Source organism: Panthera pardus, unplaced genomic scaffold (assembly GCF_024362965.1).
Source record: "Panthera pardus isolate Hobbes unplaced genomic scaffold, ASM2436296v1 HiC_scaffold_17, whole genome shotgun sequence".
NCBI lineage: Eukaryota > Metazoa > Chordata > Mammalia > Carnivora > Felidae > Panthera > Panthera pardus.
In genome coordinates, this window is record NW_026526732.1 from 107,908,216 (window position 1) to 107,922,054 (window position 13,839).

Consider the following 13,839-nt stretch of genomic DNA (forward strand, 5'->3'; position numbering starts at 1 on the left):
TCCCTGGCCCATCCAGACACCAGGTGGGGCTGGCGGCTGTAACCGTGGACACTGACCTTGCAGAGGCAGCCGCCCCCTCCCACTGGGGTCTCCTGGGGGCCTACATGTGAGGTAGCCCTGCTTCTCTCCAAAGACACAAACATTCTGTCTGTAAAATTCCTGCTCACAGTTAAAAATCTAAAAACACAGAAAAATGGAAGAAAAGTGAAACAAAATGCCCCCCAATCAGGGGCAAAGAACGTGCTGGGATGCCCCGTCCAGCGGCTGTTTTATCACCGGGGTTCAGCCCTTTCTGTGAGCACAGACTGCAGAACACCAGAAACTAGGAGAGGCTTGTACGAGGAAGTGAAGCGAAATAGCTGTTTTTCTTTTCCCTTTCAGAAATTACTTTCAACAAATTTCAAATTTTTTTTGCACTTTAAATATTTTTTTGCACTTAAAATGTAGAGGGAATTTAAGTGTCAGTGGTGAGACATGATCATCGGCTGTGCGCCGGGACGGAAGCAATCCCTGACTTAACCTCTGTGTAGAACGTGCAAACTGGCAAAGCCAGCGATGGCAGGGGAAGAGATTCAGACCTGGGGACTCCAGCTTCCAGAAGGAACAGGTGCTCTAGGAGCCCAGGAACGCAGGCGTTCACGCGGTCCTCGGGGAAGACCTGGCCTCCTGGAGGAACTGCCGTGGAGACTCTTGGGGTCTGGCCTCCAGGGCTGGGCTGCGTCTGACCTCAGAGGAAAATGTTTTCCCCACATTTGGATGTTTTGTCTTCTTGCACTCAAAATCCAGTCAGGAAAACAAAGCCTGGCCGTCTGTGGCGTCCCCTCGGGATGTGAGACCCCCAGAGGCCTCGCCAAGCAGGGAGGGAGTGAGGAGGGGCTGCAGGGCCTCTCGGGTCACGGTGGGAGATGTGTTCCTTGTGGAGTTTCTCCTGAGAACCCCCAGGGACCGTAGCAAGGCCTCAGAAGCTTCCACACCTGTTACTATTTTCCGATGAGGATCATCAGGGGCCAGGAAGTGGGTGCAGGAGGCGGGGGCCACTCGAGGTGCCAGTTCAGCGTAAAGCAGAGAACTGCTGTGTGAGAGTGAGCGCTCCGGGCAGCAAGTCCCCAGTCCGTGGGAGAGTCCCGAAGCCAAGAAGGAAGAGGGCTCGGCTTCCCCGAGTGGTTACGCTGAGCGTCTGTGACAGGCTCCATCCTGTAGCTGCTGTGAAAAATGCAGGTTCCCTCTGTGATGCCTCCCCCCAGGGCTGACCCTGCAGGGAATCCTTGATGCCCCCCCAAGGCTGACCCTGCAGGGAACAGAAAGGCTGATCTGAGGCCAGAGAAGCGGGGGAACTTCCTGGCGCTGGGAGGTGGGGGAACTGGGGCAGGTGTGGGGGCAGGTGTTGCAGAGGATGGTGGCAATGATGAGGAGAATGTAGAAGTCTTTATAAAGGGGGGATCCGGAGATAAAGTGCCCGCTTCTCCCCTCCTCACCGACCCCTGTGACAGATCTTGGTCCCCCGGGAAAGCCACACACAGAACCTTCTGGGAGCGGGCGGGCTGCGCAGGACTGCTCAGGTCCGTTAAGGAAGTTGGAACCTTACTGTTGCCGTCTTGGTGCTCATCATGACCTCACTGGCTCTATTATTGCTGCGGAGTTTTTTCTTCCAACCAGAAGTTCCCACAAACTATCATGCAAATTAGATACACTTGGTGCGGTGTTTTCACAGGCATCTACCCCACCAGCCACCTAACAGGTGTCTGAAATGACTATTGCTCTCCGGATCACAAAACCTTTGAGGACAGTCCCCAGGCGGGATGGGGGGTGGGTGCGGTTTCCAAAGTCCAGGGAACCAGGACTCAGACCCTCTAACCGCCTACTCCCAGAGTTGAGATGCGGCCACTCCCGGAGGCCAGACCCCAACACACTCTCCCTCCGGCAGTTACCACGTAGAAACCAGGCCTCCCCGAGGACTGCGTGAACGTTGGCGTTCCTGGGCTTTGGGAGCACCTGTTCGTTCTGGAAGCCGGAGTCCCCAAATCTGAGAAAGGGAGGGCCAGGGTCCATGCCAGAGCACATCGGATCTCATCCTGTGACCCCCACAAATACCCCTTGACTTGGCTTCGGTTCCCAGGAAGCAGACTGAGACTGAGATGTGGACACATGTCGCTTACTGAGTGGTCTCAGGAGAAGGGACCAGTGATGCAGGATGGGGCAGAGGAAGAAAGAAGATAACGCGGGATTTCTGCTGGAGATTACCTCGGGATAAAGCCCGCTATCATCATTCCACCTTGAAGGAAGAGGGATGGTCTTTTGTAACTCAGGTCAGTCAACCATTGGCTGTGGGGTCGCCCCCAGCCCCAGGGTGAGACCTCCAGGTGAGGTGACTCCTCTGGCTGGAAGGGGCAGCTGGGAGCCACAGGCGGGGGCAGGGGCACCATCCTGCCAAAGCAGACCTGGGTAAGGCCATGGAGACTGCCCACTACCCTCCACAGTTCCTTACCCAGAGGGACCCCCGAGAGTCTCCACCCACCCACGTGTTCCCCTCCTCACCCTCCATCCATAGGGAGTTCATTCTCTCGGCGATGTGTCCTGACCAGGACCAGCAGCAACAGCATCACCTGAGAACTTGTTAGAAACACAGTTCTGAGGGGCGCCTGGGGGCTCAGTCGGTTGAGCGTCCGACTTCAGCCCAGGTCATGATCTCGCGGTGCCTGAGTTGGAGCCCCGCATTGGGCTCTGTGTTGTCAGCACAGAGCCTGCTTCACATCCTCTGTCCTCCTCTCTCTGCCCCTCCCCCCTCGTCTCAAAAATGAATAAACATTAAAAATATTTGACAAAGAAATGCAGTTTTTAGCTCGCTCCCAGACTTACGGAATCAGAAACTCTGGGGGTGAGAACAGCAGTGTGTGCTTTAAAAGGCCTTCCGCCTGGGTGGCTCAGTAGGTTAAGCCGCCGACTTCGGCTCAGGTCATGATCTCACGGTCTGTGAGTTCAAGCCCCGAGTCGGGCTCTGTACTGACGGCTCAGAGCCTGGAGCCTGTTTCAGATTCTGTGTCTCCCTCTCTCTCTGCCCCTCCCCTGCTCATGCTCTGTCTCTGTCTCAAAAATAAATAAACGTTAAAAAAATTTTTTTTTAAATAAAAATAAAATAAAAAAATAAAAGGCCTTCCGGGCGATCCTAGTATATGCTGCCCTGGGGAGTGGAGGCTGTGCACAAAATGCTGGCGTCTTGACACAGGATGAAAGAATTGCCCCTGCACTTCACGTGGTCGCCCACTGTGCTCAGCCCCAGCCCCACTGCCTCCCCCGTTCAGCCGGTAGGTGTTCCTAAGACCCAGGGTCGACATGGACCGTTCAGCCATCCCCCGGCTGTCAGTGCCCTCAGTGTCTGACCTCTGTGGTCTCCACGTGGGCCCAAATTCAAGGTGTATCATCCCACACACCTCCTTGACCAGACCTTGGTCAGGCTCCTCCGATCCCCCTTCTCAACTAGGACTTGACGTTGGCCAGGCTTTGCCAAGAATCCTGCTACGTCTCAGTAGTGCTTGGCCCACTTCCCCTCACCCTGCGTGTCAGCTGTAAGTGCCCACACGTCCCTGCTGTGTGCAGAGCGGAGTTCAGTCTGGCTCCCCTATTTCCAAACTTTGGGCTCTGTTGCAGATGTCTTAGATAAAGTCTTCTGTCCGTTTGAACAAGTCAGAACAATTTTCCTTTATCCTCCCAAAGACTCAGACTTGCAATGTGATTTGGAGCCCGGGAAAAGTCTCACTTTCTCTTCTGCCGTCACCACCCCGCCTGCCAGCCCACCTCACCCGCTGCTCTGACTACAGAATTTTCTCTTGCTTTCCTCAGGTTTCGGGTCAGAAACATTATTTTCTTTGAATCTGGGAAGTTCCTGATAGAGATTCTGTTCCCCTTCCCCCCCCCCCCGGCCCAAATTTTCCTTGTGAAATCACACAGACTACCCACCCTTTTGTTCTTCTAAAAGGAAAGAGCAACGTACGTTGAATTCTTTCAGACGCCGTTTGGCCTCAGAAATGTAGTGGCCTCGACACGGTGCAAACCATTTCATCACCTCAGAGCGACACTTAGGGCAGACGTACAGCTCATACCAATTCTTAGTTTTAGGGTTTTTTTATTTTTTAAAAAATTCTTATAACATTTATTCATTTTTGAGAGAGACAGAGCACGAGCAGGGGAGTACGGAGAGAGAGGGAGACACAGAATCGGAAGAAGACTCCAGGCTCTGAGCTGTCAGCACAGAGCCCGATGCAGGGCTTGAACCCATGAGCCATGAGATCATAATCTGAAGTCGGATGCCCAACCAACTGAGCCACCCGGGCACCCCGTCAATTTTTAGATTATAATTTCAGAGGGACTAGAGAAAAGATGACTGGGGATCTTTTCTTTTTTCAGATCTTTTCTCTCTTTCCAATTTCTTTGCTTCCGGCAGGCAAATCTGTAGGAATTGAGATTGAGTATCACCCAACAGATTAGTTTTGAAGAACCTGATATGCTGACACCTTGAGCCTCACACGGTAACCCTGCCAGCCTGGGCCTGGAGCTCTGTCTTCACCTCTGGGACCTCAGGACCGTTCGTGGACAGGACACTGTTAGCCTGCCCAGAAATACAGAATGCTCAGTTGGTGGGTCGTGAAATATGAGCTTGCTGTACTATTTGATAATATGTGATATGGAAAGTGGGAAAGCAAATTGGATGGATAAAGCCTATCTAGGGGGTAATTAAGGTAGTCGCTCATGAGATAAAGGCAAAACTTCATAGGATGTGGGAAGCATAGATAATAAGTCGCTGGTGAGACAGGCGGAATTCCTAATTGTGTTAAATATAGATACCAAGGACATTAGTAACTTGGAAGATAAACTAAATGGAATGTAAGGAATACATGGAATGCACAGATTATATGATGGAACAAAGAGGACTGTTACTTAGAAATGGTCATCAAAACTAAGTGATACTCAGCAGGGCAATTTTTCTATTCCCTTAATTAGGGAAAACTGAGTCTCAGACAGTGACTTCCCACCAAAGGAGAGAAAATAATTTACGACTTTAATAGTCTATTTAAAATTCTAATATAAAATTGGGGGTGCCTGGGTGACGGAGTCAGTTGAGTGTCTGACTCTTGATTTCGGCTCAGGTCATGATCTCATGGTTTGTAGGTTTGAGCCCCACGTTGGGCTCTGCTGACAGTGTGGAGCCTGCTTGGATTCTCTCTCTTTCTCTTTCTCTCTCTCTTTCTTTCAAAATAAATAAACAAAAAATTTAAAAATAATAAAATTCTAATATAAAATAAATCGTGATCAATCACTGTGTTCTAAGGGTATCTCCTGGCTTCAACATATATTCCTAATTTGCAAAGTTATGTAGAAGCCATGCCTCTATGTCTGCTATCAAGTTCTCCTGAAATCAGCCACTTTATGCCAGTACATTTTCACGGACCATGTCTAAAAACCCTAGCCAAAATGTGAGCTAACTTTAAACTTTCTACTTGTCTTCTCTCAGTGCAAAGAGGATGAGTAGTTGATGTGAGCCTGGCATTAGCCACATGGAGCATAAGACCTGGGGACGCAAGACTGTGGCAGGCGCTCCATAACTGGATTATTCATCAGGAACCAAAGCCCACACCTGTCCTGCATTTTAAGAGGTACCGTCCATCAGGGGACAGAAGGTAGCAAGAAGGCGAGGACAAAATTCTTGCCTTGAAGTTTTGAGGTGCCACGGGGCTGCGGCTCATTCTGCCCTTCATGGTCCCAGCCAGGAGGTCACCCGATGTCTACAACTCCCTCCATGCCAAGAAGGACAAACTTGGGATGCTACATAGCATCATTTAGGATTGGTTTTCATAATTTGGGGGGCAAATTCAACTATCCCTCATGGGAAACTTGATCCAGAATGTTTTTGTCCAGGCAAAACCTCAGGTTTGTATCTACTTAAACTACAAGGTTCTTTAGAGACAGTATCAGATTAAAACTAGAATTTTATCTTTGGAATAGCTGGTTTATTGATGGGTTACCTGCATTAATAGCAAAAACTCTCAATGACATCAAATTATGATTTCACAGTAGCAGGCGCCACTTGGAACTACTAATGCTGTGATTGCCGTGGTGAGTTCCCAAAGATCCCTATTTGAGCCTCAACAGCCGTGACTGCATATTCCCTTATGAATACATGCGTGAGGAGGGAATGGATGATGGAGCATCATCTCGGGTACTTACCCGGTTTCTGGATTGTGGTGTTGACAAGGAGAAAAGAATAGGAAGGACTGGATGTGCTCAGGTGTCTGTGAGATAATAAGGTGGAAATGTCTCATAGGCAGCTGTCTACAATCCTGTGAAATTCTACAGAGGTCTTTGTGAGAAAGATATTTAGAAGCCATCAGCCTATTTTGGGTAGTTGGGAGATGTGAATGTTTGGAATAGTATGAATATTCTCTCCAGGAAAAGTAGGACAATGAAGGATGCGACCTAGAAAACACCAACATTAAAAGGGTGATTCTCCCACTCGTCCCAGATTTTCAGGTCAGAAACACATTTTATTCAAGTCTCTGGGAAGTTCTTGGCCAGAATGAGAGATTCCATTACCCCTAGAATTTCTCTAAAAGGCACACAGTAGGTCTACTCAAAAATCTCAATTGCAGTTTTTCCCAGCATTTTAAAAGTTCAAAACCATGGATTTAAAAATACTAAAAGTTATAAGTGGAGTTACAAAGATTTTTGCCTTTCAATACTTATGCTCAAAAAAATAAAGCAGCAATTTTCATTCAGCAGAAATTCATCAGAGATACAAGTAGAAAGACACAATTAATAATTGGCTTTAATTTACCATTCTCACTCCAAGAAATATCAATGGACAAAGAAATAAGCAATAAGAAACTTTAAAAATAATCAACAAAACTAACCCGATAAATACAATCAAATTATTTCCTAAAGATGGAGAATACACCATTTTAAAATTACCCATGGAATTTCATAACTTGACTATGTATTGGTCAGTAAGAAACTGTCAAAATATTTTCTTAATTTAGAAAATAATGTACTAGAAAATAAGGATAAAAAAATAAGAATCAAAATATAATTTAAAAATATAAATTTTTTTGCTTAAAAAAATCAAATTCTTCTTAAAATATCTCAAAGAGAAAATCAAAACTAAAACTGAAGGCTATGCACAACAGAATGAGAAGACAACATATATCATTACCAGTAGGATGTAACTAAAGCATGCCAGTGGGAACAATTCATAACTTCAGATGCATTTTTTAAAGAATAAGATGAAAAATGACTGAATTACTGTTTAGTACACCACTTAAAAAGTAAATAAAAGACCACAAAACCTATCAAATGAAAATGGAAGAAAGAAATTTAAAAAGAAAAACCGTTTACATGCTAGGAGAGCTAAAAAAGTCTTCTTGACAAATGAAACCAAAATACAACCCAGTGGAAAGTCTAATCAAAGGAAAATATAAAATCAGAATTCAAAATTAGTAATGAAAGTGTAGAGATATGAATAGATGAGAGATAGTTTAAGCAAAAATCAAATATTATTTACAACTTTATACCTCTGTATCTGATGATAAGAGTAATGAATGACTGAGTTTAGGACAATATAAATGGCCAACATTGATGTGATAATGAGCAACATCGACTGAAGGCTTGCCTGTGTCAGGAGGACAATATACGAGGACAATAGACACAGTGGATCAGTTAGTCTTTTAGTGTCGTTGTCTCTCAACAAATACACCGAGAATCACAGACAGTAGGACATGCCCAAGTTAAACATTCTGCTGGAATGTTAACCAGAGAAGCAAATGAACAGGGCGTCAGGCCTCTTTTCCACTCTGAGAAGCACTCACTCCCTTAGGCAAGTTCCTTCAAATTGCCAAGGATCAGATCACTCCCGTGGTCAGTTGAAAACAGTTCCAGGGCATAAGAAATGGAAAGCTGCCTGACCTGCTGGTCAGGGCCACCAAAACCTGATATAAGTAGCACCCAAAAGAAAACCAAGTGAGAACAATTCATCTCTAACGTCTAAAGATCAACATCTCAAATAAAATATAACTAAGAATCCAGCAAGAATAGTTAATTCAACAGCACCAAACAAAACTCACTCCAGGAGTCCAAGGATTTTTTTTTTTTTTTTTTTAATGGCAAAACTCATTTTACAAATGCAGACTGTGGTCTCATGACTTCTGGCTAAATAGAGCGGCCAGAACCTCTCTCCTACCTCCATGACCACAATAGACAGTTCAGATCCCTCAAGTGTTTGGTGAGTCATGTCTATTTTCCCTCAGTTTGTGAACCTCAAAATAGTTTGCCGAGATTCAAAAAACAAACAAAAACTTCCAAGTAAAGTGAAAAGATAAATGAGTAACTGACCCAAAAGCATTATTCACAGTTCATCGCGCACACGCGCCCCGCGCACACACACGATTCTTTCGGAGCTATTTCCCGTGTGGAGAACACACACCAGGCGGCCACGTGCGCGTCACCCACTCCCTTTGGCACAGGCGTCGGGAGTCCCACGGCCTGCAACCCGCACAGTCCGAGGCGACGCGTGTGCTTAGACCGCCCCTTGAGCCCACCGACCGGACGCCAGGCGCCGAGCCCCCGGATTGGATCGTCCGCCTGAACTCTGCCCCCGGGACACGGGGCTGGGGGTGCGGAGGGGGACCCGGCCGGGGAATAAAATCCGGCCCCGAACCCCCGCGCGGTCCGGGTGGGCCCCCGACTCTACCCCCATTGCCGTTCTGGCCTCCCAGCCGCCGCCCCCAGTCCCGGCCCCTCCAGGTCCCCCCCCACCCCGCAGACCCTCGGGTCCCAGGCCCCGCCCCGCCCTGACGCCGCGCCTCCCGCCCGCGCAGCGCAACAGGGCGCCTTCCGGGTCCAGGGTGCAACCGTGGAGGTGAGGGTCACCGCGGGGCTGCGACCTCGGGAGGGGGGCAGGGATGACCTGGGGGGGGGGGGGGGGGCGAGTCACTGCAGGAGGGCGACCTGGAGGGGGCAGGGGTGACCTGGGAGGGACAGGTCACCTCAGGGGGCGACCTCGGGGGGGAAGGGGTCACCTGAGGGCGCGGCGGGTTCGAGCGGAGCAGGCCTGCCATGCTTGGCGAGCTGATTTTCAGACTGTCGCCGAGAGCAACCGAGGGGACCGGAGATGCGGGAAACCAGCCGACAAACGGCTTTTTCCTCGTGGATGCTTCAAAACTTGACCACGTGGCTCGCACTGCGCACCCCTCCCGAGAGGCGCCCCCTGCAGAGTCGTTCCCGCAGATGTTGGCTGAGCCCTGGAACAGGGCCGGGGGCCCGCTGCCACCTGTCGCTGAGGGCCCCCTGACCTCGGCCTCCTCCGCTCGCCCGGGGACGCGCGGCTCTTCGTGTCCCGGATCTGGAGGCTGCAGGCGCCTCGGGCAGGTACGCGGGTGCCCGGGCCCGGCCGCTCTGTGCAAATCCTGCGGTCATCCTTAAGTTGTAAATAGCCCTTCTTGTCACGGTCTTCGCCACGGATTGCGTGGCCTCGACCCGCTGTGGCACTCTTCCTCCGGGTAATAGAAAAACCCTTGGTCCGCCCCTGCGGCCTCCTGGTGCTTCTGGTGTTCTGCCCCCAGCGCGTCCTGCGGGAGGGAAGCCTCCCTCCGCACCTGCGTGTCTTCCGGAGACGACCGCGATGCGAGCTCGCTTCCACCCTGTCCAAGGGACACGAGGCCTCAGCGCGGTCCCGGCTCCCGGGTGGCTCTATGGCTTAGCTGGTTAAAGCGCCTGTCTCGTAAACAGGAGATCCTGGGTTCGACTCCCAGTAGGGCCTGGCGTTTTCTGAAACCCACTCTTCCTGAGAATCGTTTTACGTTGGCGAGGCCCCTCGAGGCAGTCCTACTCACCCCCCCACACTCTCACCAATCTCCCAGCGGTGGAACCCGAGCTGTTCGGTTGCAGCTTGCTCGAGCTCCTTGCTCCTGAAAAGTGGATTCTTAGGGAGATGACAGTTCAAATGCGACCCACTGCCGAGGAAGGGTGCTTTTCCTAGTAGAAGGGTGTTTGAGCACCTGCGGGGTGTTACAGTTTAAAGCAGGCAGACACGGAGAGATGCGTAATGTCTCTAGATTCTAGCAATCTCCAGCTCTATTTATAATGATTTCATAAAATAAGAGAAATTCATGAACCATGAATCCTCTGTTCACTACAGAGAAAACTTGGGGTGTTTGCGGGGGCGGGGGGTGTGTGGAGAATAAACAGTTAAGATCCCTTGTTAATCCTCTTAAGGAAACTTTAGGAATAATGATCAACTGGAAGTTAAAATGTCCAGCACCCAAGAATTCCCAGGGGAGGACAAAGTTACTGTGGGAAAAGAGCAGGTTGGGGGACACCTAAGGCCGCTTCGTTTGAAACGAAGTTTGTAAGATTGAACCCTGCATGTGGGCTCTGTGCTGACAGCTTGGAGCCTGCTTGGAATTCTCTCTCTCTCTCTCTCTCTCTCTCTCTCTCTCTCTCTCTCTCTCTCCCCCTCTCTCTCCCTGCCCCTCCCCCACTCTCTCTCCCTCCCTCTCAAAATAAATAAATAAACCTTAAAAATAAAAAAGAAGATATCCAGATGGCTAACAGACACATGAAAAGATAACTCCTAAAAAAACCCCAAACAACTCAATTATTTTATTTTTTTAATCATGATAACTGTAGTACTCTTTAATCCCTACTCCCTATCTCCCCCAGCCCCCCACCTACCTCCCCTCCAGTAACCATCAGTTTGTTCTCCATAGTTAGGAGTCTGTTTCTTGGTTTCTCTCTCTCTCTCTCTCTCTCTCTCTCTCTCTTGTTTTCCTTTGCCTATTTTGTGTCTTAAATTCCACATGTGAGTGGTCATATGGTATTTGTCTTTCTCTGACTGACATTTTGCTCAGCATTATACTCTCTAGCTCCATCCATCTTGTTGCAAATGGCAAGATTTCATTCTTTTTAAGGCTGAGTGATGTTCCACTGTATATTCTATGCCACATCTTCTTTATCCATTCATGTATCCATGGACACTTGGGATGTTTCCATAATTTGGCTATTGTAGATAATGCTGCAATAAACATCCAGGTGTGTGTATACCTTAGAATTAGTGTTTTTATATTTTGGGGGGGTAAGTATCTAGTGGTGTGATTCCTGGATCATAGGTTAGTATTATTTTTAATTATTTGAGGAAACTCCATACAGTTTTCCACAGCAGCTGCACCAATTTGCATTCCCACCAACCCTGCAAGAGGGGTCATTTTGTCCACATCCTCACCAACACTAATTATTTCTTATGTTTTTGATGTTAGCCGTTTTGTGTGAGGTGATAGTTCATTATGGTTATTTGTATTTCCCTGATGATGAGTGATGTTGAGCATATTTTCGTGTGTCTGTTAGCCATCTGGAAGTCTTCTTTTTTTATGTTTAAGGTTTATTTATTTATTCTGAGAGGGAGGAAGAGAGAGCGGGGAAGAGGCAGAGAGAAGTTTCCCAGCAGGCTCCAAGCTGTCAGCACAGAGCTCACATGCGGGGTTCAATCTCACAAACTTCGAGATCATTACATGAGCCAAAATTGAGAGTCAGAGGCTTAACTGACTGATCCACCCTGGCACCCCTGGCCATCTGTATGGCTTCTTTGGAGAAATGTCTGTTCATGTCTTCTACCCATTTTTAATTGGGTCATTTGTTTTTTGGGTGTTGAGTTGTATCAGTTCTTTATAGATTTTGGATACTAACCCTTTATCTGATATGTCATTTGCAAATATCTTCTCCCATTCTGTCAGTTGCCTTTCAGTGTTGTTGATTGTTTCCTTTGCTGTGCAGAAGCTTTGTATTTTTTTTTTAACGTTTATTTATTTTTGAGACAGAGAGAGACAGGGCATGAACAGCGGAGGGGCAGAGAGAGAGGGAGACACAGAATCTGAAGCAGGCTCCAGGCTCTGAGCTGTCAGCACAGAGCCCGATGCGGGGCTCGAACTCACGGACCCCGAGATCGTGACCTGAGCCGAAGTCAGCCGCTTAACCGACTGAGCCACCCAGGCGCCCCCAGAAGCTTTGTATTTTGATGTAATCCCAAACCACTCAATTTTTTAGATGTGCAAATATCTGAACAAGCAACGCAACCGAGATAGAGTTGGCAAATAAGCATACGGAAAGGTGTTCAACACCGTCTGCCGTATCAGGGGATTGCAGACTGAAACGGCACTGGGATACCACTAGGTGGCTACTGCTATGGCCAAACTCCAATACACGAACAACACCAACTGTTGGTGACCACGTGGAGCAACAGGAGCTCTGATTCGTTGCCGGTGCGGAAGCAAAATGGGGCAGCCACCGTGGAAGAGACGCTGGCAGTTTCTTACTAAATGAAAGAGTCTCACCGTGTGACGTAGCAGTAACGCCTCTCAGTACTTCACCCTTGTCCACGCTGAATGGATTCCGAGAAAAGCCCATGTAGACCTGGGATTGAAATGGTGATTTCTTTACCGTTTCCTCCTCAAACCGCCTTCCAGGAGGTGCGGGGACTTGACACCAACTGAATGAAGTCTTTTACGGAAAAGGGTGATCTGGAGCCTGGCGACTTCGGGGAGGGAGGGCCTCCTGCCCCAAGCCTGTCATCCGTGGAGCGCACACTCTGCATGGCATCCACAGGACACTCACCCGGGTCTTGAGTGTGAGATGGGCAGACACTCTGCCAACTGGGACAGAAGGCGGACCACCCGGAAGGACGCTTAACTCCCAAGATGTCAGAGTGAGGGAGCCGGCTGAGCGTCCTGCCTGGCCGGGAACCTGCGCTGCCTTCAGGGGGAAGGAAGCCCAACTCCCATGGCGGAAACCCGGCGGGAGGGGATTTTTCCCAGGCCTGGAGAGCCGGCCCAACACGAAAATCCAAAAGGGACTGGGGAACTTCATTTTGAACTTGCCCAGGACTGGTGCCTCCTTCTTCCCTCAAGGGCTTCCCTTTGCAGGGGGAGTCTGTACCATGGTTATCTATGCCTGTCCCACCGCTGCATTTGGGGGAGCAGATAGCCTGTGAATTTCGCACATTTGCAAACGGGGAGGAATTGTGTCCGGAATCGCTCACGCGTAGAGCCACCGCTCACACACCCTTCCTAACTGGGCGATTTAGACGAGTTGAGATCTGGGGAGACTGGGCTGGGGTGCGTGTTTTGTCCTGGGGGACCCGTGGAAGGCTTTGGGGAGCAGGGGGCAGGTTGTTAGGTGCCATAGCGTCTCCCCGCCCCCTCCCCGGGATCTCGGCTTCCCAACCTCCAAACCTGTGAGCACGGTGTCCTGCACGGCAAAAGGGGCGTGGAGGGCGGGAGTGAGTCACGGGTCTTGAGGCGCGGTAGTGGCCTGGCTTCTTGGTCCACAAGGCGTGGGGAGGGGACAAAAGTCGCGTGCCTTCTCTGAGGCTCGAACTCAGGACCTTCAGATTATGAGACTGACGCGCTGCCCGCTGCGCTAAGAAGGCACCTGCCCGGCGGGCCTCTCGGCCTCTCCATCCGGTCCAGCCCCGGCACCCGAGGCACACCCCGGACCCGGGAGGTCCTGCCCGCTGTCGTGCGGCCCTCCGCGGACACTGTGTCCCCGGCAGGTCTCAGTGACCGATCCGAGTCCCCGGGGTTTACCCTCGAGGAAAGAACCCGCCCCGAGCGGCGCCGCCACACGGCTGATTTCACCCCAGCCCCACGTCGGCCCCGCGTGGGGCCAGGGCGCGCACCCTCCCCACCCCCCGACCCCCGCGGGACCTCCGGACCGCGGGCCCCGCGCCTGCCCCGCACACCTGCCCCCTGCCCCCGGGCGGCCGCGACCCCCGTCCCCGACGTCCAGGCAGCAGGTGCGGCGGGA

General features: G+C 50.2%; 2 non-coding genes across 2 annotated transcripts; one reads left to right on the top strand and one right to left on the bottom strand.

Moving 5' to 3' along the window:
- The first annotated feature begins 9,728 nt into the window (after positions 1-9,728).
- Positions 9,729-9,802, top strand: TRNAT-CGU (transfer RNA threonine (anticodon CGU)). Its single transcript has one exon. It is a non-coding gene; the product is annotated as a tRNA-Thr (tRNA).
- A 3,587-nt stretch (positions 9,803-13,389) lies between these two features.
- Positions 13,390-13,462, bottom strand: TRNAM-CAU (transfer RNA methionine (anticodon CAU)). The gene has a single exon. It is a non-coding gene; the product is annotated as a tRNA-Met (tRNA).
- Positions 13,463-13,839: the final 377 nt, after the last annotated feature.